Genomic DNA, 16,031 nt, shown 5'->3' on the forward strand with positions numbered 1-16,031 from the left:
ACTGAATTTGTACTTTAATTAATTCATTTTAAGTAATAAAAAAGTATTAATTACTAAAATAATGGTTTAGTTGAAACGTCCAGTCATTAAAGTTACGGAAAAAATATATTTGAACCAAATTTAAATTTCATGAATATTCCCTATTCAAGGGTTTTTATTTATACCATTACAAACTTTTCTTAATATGGTTATCACTAAAAACATTTTTAACGGTTCATGGTACATGAAAATGGTAATAAACAAATTTTTAGAACATAAAATTTTCAATAAATTTCGTTAAAAATTTTTTAACGTAACATTCGTAGTTTAAGAGCTATAGACCATTAACCAGGTATCTTTTTTTACAATTTACTGCAAAAATATCTGGCCTATAGCTCTCTAACTACAAATATTACGGCAAAAAGTTTTAGATGAAATTTATTGGAAATTATATCTTCTACAAAGCTAATCATCGATTTTTAATATATCGTGAACCGTTAACTATATATTTAGTAATAACCATATTAAGAAAAGTTTGGAGCGGTATAAATAAAAACCTATGCATTATACATAAAATTTCGAATAAAAGTAATAGAAAATGTTATTCTCTATGAAAATGATCCCTACCATTTTTATTGTACGATCCCCGGTTGGTAAAACGTGTTTTCTAAGATGGCGGCTGAAGCTCACGCCCCTCCGTCCCGCCAATTTGGATTTACACTCGGAGGATACCTCTAAACGTACTCCAATACGAAAAAAATTTCTACAGTAAATTGCAGAAATAAAATACCCGGTTATTGGCTTATTATATTGAAACAATAATTGCTTTATCAGTGGAGAAAATAGCGTAATAATACCAAAACTGTCCAACAAATCAAAAATTCAGACAATGTAGCTGGGAGGCATTCCTCCTAAGGGGTACCCCAATAACGCATGGCCCTGGTACACCTAGTTATTAGTAAATATTGAAGTATGGGTTGAAATACTTTAGAATTCTTATAAAAGACCATAATATTTAAAATAATACAACACCTTCTGTTACTGATATCAAAGAAAGAAGAATTATTGTTGCATTAAACAGGCCATATAATAACACCAAATGAAATGTATTATTTTTTATCAATATGAAATGAAATGTATTATTAATTATTAATTATTTATTAAATATAATAAAAGGGAAACAGGAAACTAAGCATAACAGTTGTTATGTTATTTATTATTTACAAGTTTATTAGTCCTTGTTGTTTGAAAACAATTATATTAACAAAAAACTAGAATATTGGTAGACAGGACGCGTGGATTGTACAAATACATTAACATATGATAGTTAATCATTCTGATAAAAATATGGTTTTTTTTATCAGAACATTATATAGGGTGTCACACTAACACTTTTTACCATTTCTCTTAAATTAAATATTTCGGCCGTCTTATGACTAATAATAAAAAAAATATATTTTTTTCAATTTTGATTGTGAATAGACCATTTTTGTGAAAAATAGAACTGCTTTTTGTTAATTTTTTATCAAAATATAGGTCGAGTAGAGCCTGTAACACGAAAATTACGCATTTTTAACAATAAAAACACTATGAAAAAAAATTGTAAAAAAGTCATAATATTTGAAATAATTTAAAACTATTTTTTTTGGCTCCACCGCACACGTGATCTGTGGCGTTAATTCGACAAGCAATGACAATAAAACAGTGTCAACAGTCGTATTAATATATCGTTGATATCAACTTTAAAGGGATATTGTCTATATTATACCATTTCTGCGAGTCAAGAATAAAATGCCACCAAAAATTGAACCGGGATTTTCGAAGGTAGGTCTATGAAATCTACCGAAAATAACTATTTTTATGGTATGGGAATTTTTAGTTTTGACTAATAGCCAAGTCCATTGGCACGGAAAAATAAAGTTATTCTGGCTGTTTTGAAGTAGTATTTGGGCACAGAGGCACAAAACACACCCGACATATTTTTATACGCGATTTTTCATCGTCACTATTGACCAATTTATCTGTCATTGCGGGATAATTTCATTCGCAAACTGTATATTTATGATAATTCATCAAAGTCAACTGACGAACTGACGTCACAGCGCCATTCGTATAACTTAGTGAGTTTCTGGATCATTTTCACCAATTTGAATTTTAATGATTTTCAATGCTTTTTTCTCGGTCATATGGCTCAAAAAAATCGGGGAAAAAATGGCCCATTCATCGAGACATTTACTTTCATTTAAAAGAATAAAAAAAAAATGTGAAAAAGGTCTATTATATTATAACTTGGCAATATAAGACGAAAAGTAAGAATACAATTTTTCGATATCTGGAGTAATTTTCAAAATATCGAAAATTGAAAATTTTGTTTAATTATTTAACTTTCAATATTTCGAAAACTGAGGCAGATTTCGAAAAATTGTATTCTTATTTTTCGCCTACATTCATGAAGTTATAACAAAATTCATCATAAAAGTTGAAAATAAGGTACAAACAATTTTAACCACAAGTTTAAACTGGCGCTCGTACTACCTTAAACTTATAAAAAGAACTAATTTACTTGGTTCAAGAGAGAGTGAGTGACACTTTGTACTGTTCAATCATCATCATAACGATACATACACAAATACTATATTTGTAACTTAATAATATTGATAAATAAATAAAAAATTATTTATTTATTTTTTTGTTGAATAAGGAAATTAAAAATTGATTTCCCTTCAATTCAATCATACTTATAAATGAAATTAAATTACAAATGATATAATTTTTTATATAAATTTTATTCTTGAGTTGAGGAAGGAAATCTATTTACTACAAAGATAATCATTTATTTGTTCTCTTTAATCTTCTAATTTTTTATAATTTATTTTATTATACAACGTGTTCTGTTATTGACTGCAGAAACCTAGTTTCCGAAAATAAGCTCATCAAGAGGAACCAAAAAAAAAATCTTTTCCAAATTTGGACCTGAGGCCTAATTTGAGAGATACGGGTAAGGAAAAATTTGTTCATTCACTGACTATCATTCGATAACCAGTAGCAAATATGATCAGATATTAGAAAATTAGATTAGATATTAGATATTAGAAAATTTCACTTAATAATGAAAAGGATTTTAAAAAAAGTATAAAATTATTTAATTGGTTTTGGTAAAATCCCACTTTTTATATTTTTATTATATTTTTGAGAGAAAACATTAGTTTATTAGCAAAGAAACAAATTACGTCACAATGGGCGTGTTTTGTTTATTTACGTCCAATTTTAATTCAGAGTTGTTATTGTTTTCACACAAAAATATAATAAAAATATAAAAAGTGGGATATTTTGACCAAATCTTTAAATAATTTTGTACTTTTTAAAATATCCCTTCCATTATTAAATGAAATTTATTAATATCTACTGATTATCATTGGCTACTGGTTATCGAATGATAGTCAGTGAATGAAATAATTTATCAATTTTTCCTTACCCGTACGTATCTCCCAAATAAGGCCTCAGATTCAAATTTGGAAAAGAGTTTTTTTGTTGCTCTTGATTAGCTTATTTTCGGAACCTAGATTTCTGCAGTCAATAATAGAACACTTTGTATAATTGCATGTTTTTATACCCTGTATATATGAAATATATATCAATGTATAATAATTTTAGTCCTAAATTTGAAATGCTTAGAAATATTAATGATACATATAAAACACTAAAAGAAATTATTTACACAAAGAAATTTAAAAAAAAGCATTTATTTGCATTGATAATTTTAAATAGAAATATATGAAAAACCAGGGTTCGAAAATATTCGATATTTATTATAAATATCAAAATATCGTATATTTTTGATATATATCTGATATATATCAAAATTTTGATATTTAAAAAAAACTAAATTGTTTTAAAGGTTTTATTTACTTAGGCACTTCAAATCAGACAAATGAAACCAAAACATAAAATATTTTTCTAGATCAGGCAAAATCGATTAAAAATAATAAAATTTTTATAAATAAAAATCAACTTTAGAACAAAAAACAATTTTTTAAATTGTTATCAGTCAATGGTCATACCTACACTTAGGCAACAAAACAATAAACATTACAAATAATAACTCTAAGAGTATAATCAGTCTTTTAATTATCAAATCAGTCATCAGTCATTCGTAATAAACTGTTAATTATCAAATAAAAAATAAAAAAACGTCGTTTCATAATTGTGTTTGGTTTGACTGCAAAGAAGATAAAGCTAGATCATCTTCCGATTCTGAATCTTACTTAAACTTACTCTTTAGTAACGAACTTTTTCTGACACGACACGATTTGAGCTTAGTATTAGTAGGTTTTAACTCTACTCCAATTCCATCAAAATTTGGGAAGTAGAAATATGGTAACAAACCCCAAAAATTACTAAATAATATTATATTTTTTTAAATCCTTTTTGTATTGATATATATCATAAAAATTCACGTGATATATATCGGATATATATCATGATATATATCCTCGAACCCTGTTTAAAAATGCTGTAATTAAGTGTAAAAAACTATTTAAGATACATAATAATTTTGAGACGTTTAAACGCAATCTTTTGGCGCTCTCTGTTAATGACGTATTCATATGTGAGCTGTCAATTGGTGATAGTTCAATATATAATTAACAATTTAAAAAAATAAATTTACACTCGTTATTATTAAGTTTTCTTATAAAAAGTCGTAGAATAATATAACTCAATATAATACCATACAAAATATAAGTAATTAATACCATACAGTATGTCAACGAATTTGGTAAGTCAATACTAAGACGTTATGTCCGCTTTAAAATTTGAAGTTCCGTTTAAGAAATTTTGAATTTCTCTCACTGAATTTGTACTTTTATTAACAAAATTTAAGTAATTAAATAGATATTAATTACTAAAATAATGGTTTAGTTGAAATGTGCAGCTAATAAAGTTACGGAAGAAAAAACTATTTGAATCAAATTTAAATTTCATGAATATTCCCTATTATAGAATGCGATCTAAGCCAATGGTTTTGAAAAATAATAAATTTTTGTTTAGTGTATGTAGTGTTAGTTAATTATTGTCATTTATATTTAAATAATTAATTAAATATTTTATTAATTCCTAGAATTTAATAACGATTTTAAATATTCGTATAAATTATTAATTAATACATTTTTTACTAATCATTAACTTTAAATATTTCAAGATATTTATTTACTAATTAATTTAAGGTAGTATAACAGTACCGAAGTCATAACACTTTAATCAAATCAGCAATAATTTTTTTTCAATTTATTATACCATCCATATATGTAATATGCATGGTATAATAAATTTAGTCCCAAGTTTTTAACGCTTAAAAACATTGATGTTACGAACAAAATTTTGGTATAGGTGTTCATCAAATCACCTCACAAAGTGAAGTCGAGTTCGTGAATGAACAACATAGGTCAATTGGGTCTTGAATCCGTGGGATCCATCTTGTAAACCGTTAGAGATAGAACAAAAATTTAAATGTAAAAAATATTCCTTATAAAAATCCAACTTTTGTTTGAAACATTTTTTCGTAAACATCACTGTTTTGCCGTGAGGGCGCAAATTAGACGTAAATTTTATATTATGTATTAGATGGGAATATTAGTTATGTATGTGTGACATGTATGTATGTGTAATGTGATAGAGTAATCAACACTGTCTATGAATGGTATTTCAACAATTAACTCAGTCAATTGTTTGTTTCTTATAAAACAATAAACAACTTTTGTTTGAAACATTTTTTCGTAAATATCACTATTTACCTGTGAGGGTGCAAATTATAAAAAATAGGAAGTTGAAAATTTGCAGGTAACTTCAACTGGTGGTCTTGTGACAGATTCTTGAAAAAAATTATAGAAAAAAACTCTTTTCTTAAAAAGAGCTTTAACAATTTTCAAGAAAATTAGTATGCAGGGGGTTTTTGGGGCAAAAAACCTAGCTAGGTCCAATTTTTGGAAAACGTCGTTTTATCCATGTTTTCAGGAAAAACTGAAACATTGATTGCAATATATGACTCTTCCTGACATCTATTGGCGGCGAAATAAAATACATTACCGGTACATTCAAATTGGTATTTTTGTGGATACATTTTAAATGGTTCTTATATTAGTGATGAAATTTGTGCCTTTTTAACTAAAAAATACCGCATAAAGCTCGGTCATCCAGGTACCAAAACAAATAAAGCAAGCACGGACATTCAATACTTTCTACACAGAGTATTTTAATAATTAACTGAATACTCTGTATAGAAATTGTCTGTTTTAATTTGTTTTAAACTAATAAAATTTCAACACATCATGATGACAGTGGACACTGAATAGTAGTGACACTAACACCCCCTCATTTATTATATAAATTAAAATGTATCTGTATATATGTGTATGGTGTTCACACCCCCATATTTAATTTATAAAAGGACTATGATATCATAATATCATGTTCAGTTCATGTATAATGCTAATTATTTTTACAAGATCCACCTAAAACTATAATCTATCTGTAAGCTTATTAAGTTGACCAAGTTAGTATAAGTTTAGTCATTTGGTAGTTTTAATTAATTAAACAAACATATTTATAATGATGATATGACAAACAAACCTGATAAATATAGAGAGAGATAGACATAATAGTACCAAGTTATTATTTAAATTAAAAAAATTACATGTTATTATTTAAATTAATAATAACATATTAAAAATATGTAAATTATTATTACGCCAGTCAAATCTTACAATAAAAATAGCTAAAATCACAAAACGTGATGTAAAGCTACATTTTTATACCATGTATATATGAAATATACATAGTATATTAAGTTTAGTCCAAAGTTTGTAACGCTTAAAAATAATGATGCTGGGAAAAAAATTTTGTCATAGGTGTTCATAAAATCACCTAATTAGTCCATTTCCGGTTGTCCGTCCGTCCGTCCGTCTGTGGACACGATAACTCAAAAACGAAAAAAGATATCAAGATGAAATTTTTATAGCGTACTCAGGACCTAAAAACTGAGGTCAAGTTCGTAAATGAGCAATATGGGTCAATTGGGTCTTGGGTCCGTAAGACCCATCTTGTAAACCGTTAGAGATAGAACAAAAGTTTAAATGTAAAAAATGTTCTTTATAAAAAAATTAATAACTTTTGTTTGAAAAATTTTTTTGTAAACTTCACTGTTTACCCACGAGGGCGCTTATTAGGTGCAAATTTTATACATAGTATGCATTAATATGGGAATATGAGTGTGTGTGTAGCTATTTAAAAGTGGATATCTTTTTTTATTAACGTGACGTCAAAAAATAAACGATTGCTTCATCAACACTGTCTATACATGGTATTTCAACAATTAACTCAGTCAATTGTTTGTTTTCACTTGTTGATATGTTATTTGGACTCCTCAGGGAAGTGTAAAACCAAATTTTACAAGCAAAAAAAAGTTGTGCTTCCTGCATAATACGCGAAAAACTGAAAAATTCTCGGACTTTTTTCAGTTTTTGCAGTTTAATTCAAAAACTGTGAGATTTTTGACATTAGTTGCCGTATCATTTTGAAAGTATACTAAATTTAAAACATTTTAGGCCGATCTGCAGTTCCGTATGCCTATAAATAGTTTTTGAAATATGATGCTTGAATTTTACAAATGCTCAAATTTTGAGTTTTGCTTATGCTAAACCGTTAGGGATAGAACAAATGTTTAAAGGTAAAAAATGTTCCTTATACCAAAATAAACAACTTTTTTAACATTTTTTCGTAAACATCATTGTTTTCTCGTGCAGGGTTAAATTAGAGCAAAACTTTGGTGTCAATTTTTTCCAAAAAAACTAAAGGAAGGAGGGATGAAAATTTGTAGGTAGCTTCAACTTGCGAGCTTTATGAAAAATTATTGAAAAAAATCCAAAAAAGTTTTCTAGCAAATACTTCGAAAAATTTTCGACACCTAGTACAAATGGAGCTAAGTAACAATACAAAGCTGCTGTTTTGGTACTTTTGTTTGCTTTCGAAACGTAGTTTCAAACTCCTCTAAGGGGTCCAAATAACACATCAAAAAAGCAGCTTTATTTTGCTACTCGACCTCATTCGACCGTACCAGGTGTCACTTTTCGAAGTATTTGCAAGAAAACTTTTTGAATTTTTTTTTCAATACATTTTCATAAGGCCTACAAAATTTGCATCCCTCCATCTTTTATAATTTTGGAGATAATGGACACCATTGGAGATAATGCTTACAAAATGTGGTTTCACACTCTCCTAAGGGGTCCAAATAACATACTAAAAAAATAGCTTTGCGATTTTAATGTAGAATTTGACTGGCGTATATATATAATGTGTAAGTGCAAATTAAGTAGTCTTGTTTTTTTTTTTTTTTTTTAATAATATCTAATTACAATCATTAACATTATATATTATTATTTTATCAAGTAGATAGATGATATAATCATTTGTTTTTACTTATTTTATGGATCAAATAAAAATTTGAAATATTAATAAAACTTGAATAATAAAATAGACCTTTTTAACATTTATTATTATTATTTTTTTTAAATGAAAGTAAATGTCTTGATAAATGGGCTAATTTTTTCCCCCGAGTATTATAATTAATGTCTTTTTGATATCGTATGCTATTTAAAAATAGCCCTTTAGAATAGAGGAAATAAATATTAGCCTTTCTTTGATTAAGCTTCTAATAATTTTATATTAAACTTTTGAAATACTTTGTACAGGCAATGTTGAATATCAGTGCTTGTTAAAGTGAAACTTTTTATGGGACGTTTTGTCATGAGAGTTAACTCGTAGAGCTAACAACATTGTTAAACTCCTTGTCTCTTTCTTATTACCATTTACTCCAGCAGAGTGAGAGAGGCCGTGGGACTTGATAACTGTACATATACCATTTATTTATTAAACAAGGATAGTTCAAACCTACTTACATTTAAATCTTATATGTCGATCTTTATTTATTAAATGTTATCTGTACTGTCTATATCTATTTAATACATGTTTAGAGCTATCTTTGTTTAGAATATTCATTTTATAATTTAGCGTTCTCCTACAATAAATTCTAAATGTTTGTCTTTTCATTTTAAAAATTGATTACCTTTTGTTTCGGACAAAATATTGTTTAATATTGTTATTAATATTATTTTATTGTTATTAATATTGTTTTTATTCTCAGTTATTGTCAATGAAGATACAAAAAATGTATGCGTCAGTCCAAAACTAACAGCGTCAAAAGTGAAACTTTTTATGTAATTCAAAAACTGTCAATGAGTGTACAAAAAAATACATTGCAGCAAAGAAAAATTGACTGGAAATTATAATAAAAATGATTTATAATAAAAATCAAGAAAAATCTACAGACTATCCCGAATTAATTACTACGGAAGTTTCACTTGTACGTATATGTATATAGTTTTATGTATATGTAAATAATAGTACGTACAAGTGAAACTTCCGTAGTAATTAATTCGGGATAGTCTGTAGATTTTTCTTGATTTTTATTATAAATCATTTTTATTATAATTTCCAGTCAATTTTTCTTTGCTGCAATGTATTTTTTTGTACACTCATTGACAGTTTTTGAATTACATACAAAGTTTCACTTTTGACGCTGTTAGTTTTGGACTGACGCATACATTTTTTTATTTTAATAAATTAGTTTAAAAATCAAAAACATTTATGGCGACCTTCCGGCTTCCATTTGTCCTAGTTTTGAAAAGTATTTTTTAAAAACATTTTTTTTGTTTTTCACTAATCTTTCACAAGACTTACTATTTGAAGCTACTTATAAATTTTCAACTCTCTATCTTTTATTGTATAAAACGGACACCAAAATTTAGCCCTAATTTGCTCTCTCACGGGAAAACAATGATATTTACGAAAAAAAGTTTCAAATAATTTTTTTACTTTAAATTTTTTTTTCTATTACGATTTAAAAGATGAGCCCTACAGACCCAAGATTCAATTGACCTATGTTGCTCATTTACGAACTCAATCTCACTTTTTACGTCCTAAGCATTTTATAAAAATTTCAGCTTGATATATTCTTTTGTTTTTAGTTATCGTGTTCATGGATGGTCAGATAACAATTTTTCTAAGCGTTACAAGCTTAGGGCTAAAATTAGTATATCTTCATATATAGTGTGTCCCCGGATAGAGGTAACTATACTTGTAAATTTTTTTTATTTTGCATTTTAAGATTTTTTTATTTTATTCTTAAAACAAGTGAAAACAAACAATTGACTGAGTTAATTGTTGAAATACCATGTATAGGCAGTGTTGATAACTTGGTCACATTTCACATACATACATATCTGACATATTTAACTGATATTCTCATATAATGCGCAAGTGTTGATGCGCAATCGTTTGTTTTTTTGACGTCACGTAAATAACAAAAGATATACACTTTGATATTCCTATATTAATACATACTATAAAATTTGCACCTAATTAACGCCCTCGTGGGTAAACAGTGATGTTTACAAAAAAATGTTTCAAACAAAAGTTTTTTATTATTTTATAAGCAACATTTTTTACATTTAAACTTTTGTTCTATCTCTAACGGTTTACAAGATGGGTCCTACGGACCCAAGACCCAATTGACCTATGATGCTCATTTACGAACTTGACCTGACTTTTTACGTCCTGAGTACGCTGTTCGATATCTTTTTTCGTTTTTGAGTTATCGTGTCCACAGACGGACGGACGGACGGACAACCGGAAATGGATTAATTAGGTGATTCTATGAACACCTATACCAATATTTTGTTCGTAGTATCAATATTTTTAAGCGTTACAAACTTGGGACGAAACTTAATATACTATGTATATTTCATATATACATGGTATAAAAAAAAGTATGTAGGCATATTTAAAACTTCTAAATAATGTACAGGGTAGCCAAAAAATTGAAATTGCTATTTTTCTTTTTGTTAAACTACCCTTCCTTTTTATAAATTGACAAAATGTTATTCAGAAAAGTTGCTCACAATTAACAATTATGACTCTATACAAAATATCAAGAAGATCCGTGTACGTTAATTATAGCATCATTTTTTATTTGAACAAAAGTTGTAAATACAAAAAAAAAAAAAACGTAACAAAGAAAATAATAATAAATCAATTAACATGTACTATTCGTGAGTGTATTTTTTTGTGGACTAGGTTAAAAAATTAAAAAGAAAATTTATTTTCTCGAATAAACATTCACTAAGAATAGAATTGTCAAAGTTGGAAAGATCTTCTGGAAATTCAGTCATGAATTTGAATCTTGAGTCATAATTCTTAATTTCGAACAATTTTTCTTAGTAGCATTTTGTCAAAAAGAAAAAAAAATAGTGATACAAGTTTTAAATATGCCTACATACTTTTCAAAATAAGCAACATTTTTTATAAAGAATGACTTTTTTTCTTAAAATGCAAAATAAGAAAATTTACAAGTATAGTTACCTCTATCCGGATACACACTGTATATTTCATATATACAGAGTATTAAAATAGAAATGCAAAAAAAAAATGTTTCAAAACAAGTTAAATGTTTTACTAACTCTAGAGAATCCAAGTGCCTCTTAAGATTCACAAAAACTGTACCCGTACTGTTCCGAGACACTCTGTATGTGAGCAAAACCATCAGTACATTTTTTTTTTTAAATAAATCAAAAATTACAAAATAATTTAAACTAAAAAAAAAAATTAAAAAGGAATTTATAAAATCTTAAAATGTAATGAAGTAGAACTAAAACAAAATGTCATTGTACTCAAATGTTAGTTCTCATTGAGAGTATTTCAAATAGTTTTTAAAAGTATTTGTGACTTGATTTAGGTATTTTAAATCTATTAAATAATGCGTATTTTATGTTTTTTTTGATTACAAAATTGTTGTAAAATAAAAAATTATCTCACATTATATTATTTAGATTTTAATTGTATTTTGTGTTAATTATATTGTTTATAATTATTACAAAATATTTTATTATCATATCACAACAATGGTTGACATAAACAATGAAGCTTGTTATTATTGTAATCAAAATAAATAAAAAACAAATACATTATTTAGTTAAGTCATTACATAATTATTATGGGAATTCATATCATAGACTTAATTTTATGTGATTATGTAATGTGCCAAATACTTTAATTACATAGGTTAAATCGTCTAGGTGTCAATTTGTGTAAAAATTATATTTTCTTTTTTTATATCGACAAGTTTTCAGAATAAAATCATACTGAAAAAAAATGAAAATAATGACAACATCATCCCGAAGTTGACCGTTTCATATTGCAATGAAGTAAAAATACTTTTAAACAATTTTCTAATGATCGGAACAAGTACAGCTAAATATTTGTATTTACAATAGAATGAGATTGAATTTAAAATATGAATTCATTGATACAAAATCATTGAAGTTAAATAAACAAAATCAATAATTCTATGAAAGAGATTGATTTTAGTTTAAAGTCATGTATTTTATTGACGGAATTGAGACTCTAAAATCAATAGCAATCCATATGTCTGATTCAAATCTAATTTCGAAGAAATCTAATTTTTTTTTAAATAAGGCTAATAAACCTACTCATGTGGTTGTGACAATTACATTAGTATTTTGTTATAATATTTGTAAGTGGTAGAACCAATCAAAAAATGATTGTTTAAAACTATGTAATATAGCATTTCAAAACAACAATATTTGAAATTTGTTAGACGGTATATTACTTTCATACAAACAACTCATGCGTTTGTGTCTATTTCATCACCCAACCCCGTACGGTAGTTGTATCACATTTGTGGTCCCATTCGCCATATTTGATCTTGCTATGAGATTGAAACAACCTCTTATCGGTTGATATTAAAACTTTTTTTTAAGTGTAATAATTTTAGAGATACTTTTCAACATTTTATTGAGATATTTCAAGATTGCCAAAAATTGGTGAGAAATATATCTTGTAACTCGTTTAGAAATTCATACTAAATTACTGGGGATCGAATCTACATTTGATGTTTTCTTGAATATTTATTAAAATTTTGCAATAAAAATAAATAATAATACGTTATTTATCTGTAACAAAATAATAAATAATAACTATTTGTCATTGAATCATCACCACAAAATATTGAAAGCAAACCAAACCAATCTAATAACGTAACAGAACGCAATGTATTTAATTCAGTATTGTAATTATTGTAACATAATATACCCACATACAATAAATATTATTATACACATAGTATTAATAATGATCTAATATGAATCTTTAAGATAGTTCACTTGTAAATCTTATTTATTAATATTCTAGCAAGTTTTTTTTGTGCTACCCCTATCTTCCTTATTCCTTTATCAAATTCCAAGATTACACTCCTCATTTTCCAAATTATTATGTCTAGGTTTGCTTAACTTCGGTGATCGGAGAAGAATTGGCATGTTCAACGTGGTATGGTCGTTTTTTTAACCTAAGAGAGCCTAAATGGCCGAGCGGTCTAAGGCGTTTGCCTTTGACTGTTTGTCGATTTAGACTTAGGTTGCGGGTTCGAATCCAGGCAGCGGCAGTGTGAACAATTTATAATTAATGGGAGTGCAGAATTGATCACATTGTCGTCGCTTGGATAAGAACGAAGTAACCGACTCCACCCACATCAAAATGTAATTGTAAATATGTTTGTAATTAAATAAATAAAGATTAACAAATAATGATGTAGGTGGCCTCTGTTATAGGCGTATATGTCAGAGAAACGGAGGTTAAACCCCATTATTATTATTATTATTATGTCTAAGTTTGACGAAAAATATACTTATATGGACTAGAAATGTACCGCTTAGGAAAAATCACGCTAGACAAATAATTTGAACGAAAAAATATAATAAATTTTAATAATAAGTTAATTACAAAAACATGTTAGTTTTTAAAAATGCTCTCCTAATACTCTAGACACATAATAACTATTTTTAATACATGTTCTCCTAATATTTATTTAAGGATTTTTGATTTTGTTCTCCAGTTTTCTACAAAATTTGTTGTTTTTAACCACGGGTTACGGTAACAACGAGAGTGGAATTCTGCACGGGTTGAGCTTGTTTACTTTTAATAAGAATCTGATGAAATTTAAAGTTCAAAAGAATTCATTATTTCATTTCTTAGTCCGTTTTTATCCACATCAAAAAAAAAATTTTAACTTATTTTTACAAATTTAATTAAAGCGCGTATTTTGTAATTTAATCTATAAAAAATTGAATGAAAATAGCACAATTGGACTTCGAAAGTTTTATCTATACGTGGATCTACGAAAATCCTGTTGTTTCTATATTAAACGAAAATTTTGTAAAATTTTATTAAAATTGATCCTGAGAAAAACCCGATTATTGCATTTTTAATCCCCGAATTAAAAAAAAGGACTGTTATAAGTTTGAACGCTATGTTAAAACTATAGCTAAGTTTCCAAAAATCGGTTTACAAGGAATAAATCGCATTTGTCGGGGGTTTTTTAAATTTTGCAAATTTCTCTTGTAATATCATTTATATTTGAAATATATTAAGGTATACTAAGTTAAGTGAAAAGAAACAACTGACTGAGTTAATTGCTAAAATACCATGCATAGTCAGTGTTGATTTCTTTATCACATAACACATACATACATGTGACACATAGATGCCGTTTGATTTGCACATTTTTAAAAAATGTATGTCTGCTGCCAATAAATGAAGTTTTTCCGCTAGTTTGCGGAATTTATTATTCTCAGCTGGCCGGGAAGCCATTTTGAATATAAATATTATCGAAGATAATATTTATATGTGACACATACATAACTGATAATCAAGTATAGTACCTATTATAAAATTTCCACCTAATTGGCGCCCTCACGGGTAAACAGTGAAAAAATGTTTCAAACAAAAGTTGTTTAATTTTTGATAAGGAACATTTTTTACATTTAAACTTTTGTTCTATCTCTAACGGTTTACAAGATGGGTCCTACGGACCCAAGACCCAATTGACCTATAATGCTCATTTACGAACTTGACCTCACTTTTTACGTCCTGAGTACGCTGTAAAAATTTCAGCTTGATATATTTTTTCGTTTTTGAGTTACCGTGTCCACAGGCGGACGGACGGACGTCGGAAATGGACTAATTAGGTGATTTAGTGAACACCTATGACAAAATTTTTTTCCTAGCATCATTATTTTTAAGCGTTACAAACTTGGGACTAAACTTAATATACTATGTATATTTCATATATACATGGTATAAAAACTTGGGACTAAACTTAATATACTATGTATATGTCATATATACATGGTATAAAAACTTGGGACTAAACTTAATATACTATGTATATTTCATATAACATATACATGGTATAAAAAGAAATTAATTTAAAAAAAAAATTACTTAAGGAGGGTGACTCGCCAGTAATAGAAAAAAATAAATTATTAGATAATGATCCGAATTTTAGTATGTTATAGTTCACGAAATATATGATTGTATAAAACAAACATTTGGGTATCTTACCGTTCAATTAAGAGAGTTTTTATTAATTAAAAATACACTAAATAACATAACCTGTTATGAGGATGGATGGTATGTTATTTAGTGTATTTTTAATTAATAAAAACTCTCTTAATTGAACGGTAAGATACCCAAATTTTTGTTTTATACCATAATATATTTCGTGAACTATAACATACTAAAAATTCGGATCCTTATCTACTAATTTATTTTTTCTATTATTGCCGAGGGACCTTCCTTAAATATACTTTAGATGAATTATTATTTCATTTGTATGTATGAATTTGTAGCAAAAAAATGTAAGTTCTCTATTGATCTATGTTGCTCGTTTACGAACTCAAGCTCACTTTTTACGTCCTGAGCGCGCAAAAAAAATTTCAGTTTGATATCGCTTTCCCTTTTTGAGTCACCACCGGGTTGACAGGCAGTCAGATGAAATGAACAATTTAAGTGATTTTATGAACACCTATATCAAAATTTTGTTCATAGCATCAATATTTTTAAGTATTACAAACTTGGGACTAAAT

At 27.2% G+C, this 16,031-nt stretch overlaps 1 protein-coding gene across 1 annotated transcript in view; it reads right to left on the reverse strand.

Moving 5' to 3' along the window:
- LOC123293069 (ras GTPase-activating protein raskol) overlaps window positions 1-16,031 on the reverse strand; it is a 73,561-nt gene that overhangs the window by 24,088 nt on the left and 33,442 nt on the right. The gene's annotated exons all lie outside the window — the stretch shown is intronic.

Source organism: Chrysoperla carnea, chromosome 2 (assembly GCF_905475395.1).
Source record: "Chrysoperla carnea chromosome 2, inChrCarn1.1, whole genome shotgun sequence".
Lineage (NCBI taxonomy): Eukaryota > Metazoa > Arthropoda > Insecta > Neuroptera > Chrysopidae > Chrysoperla > Chrysoperla carnea.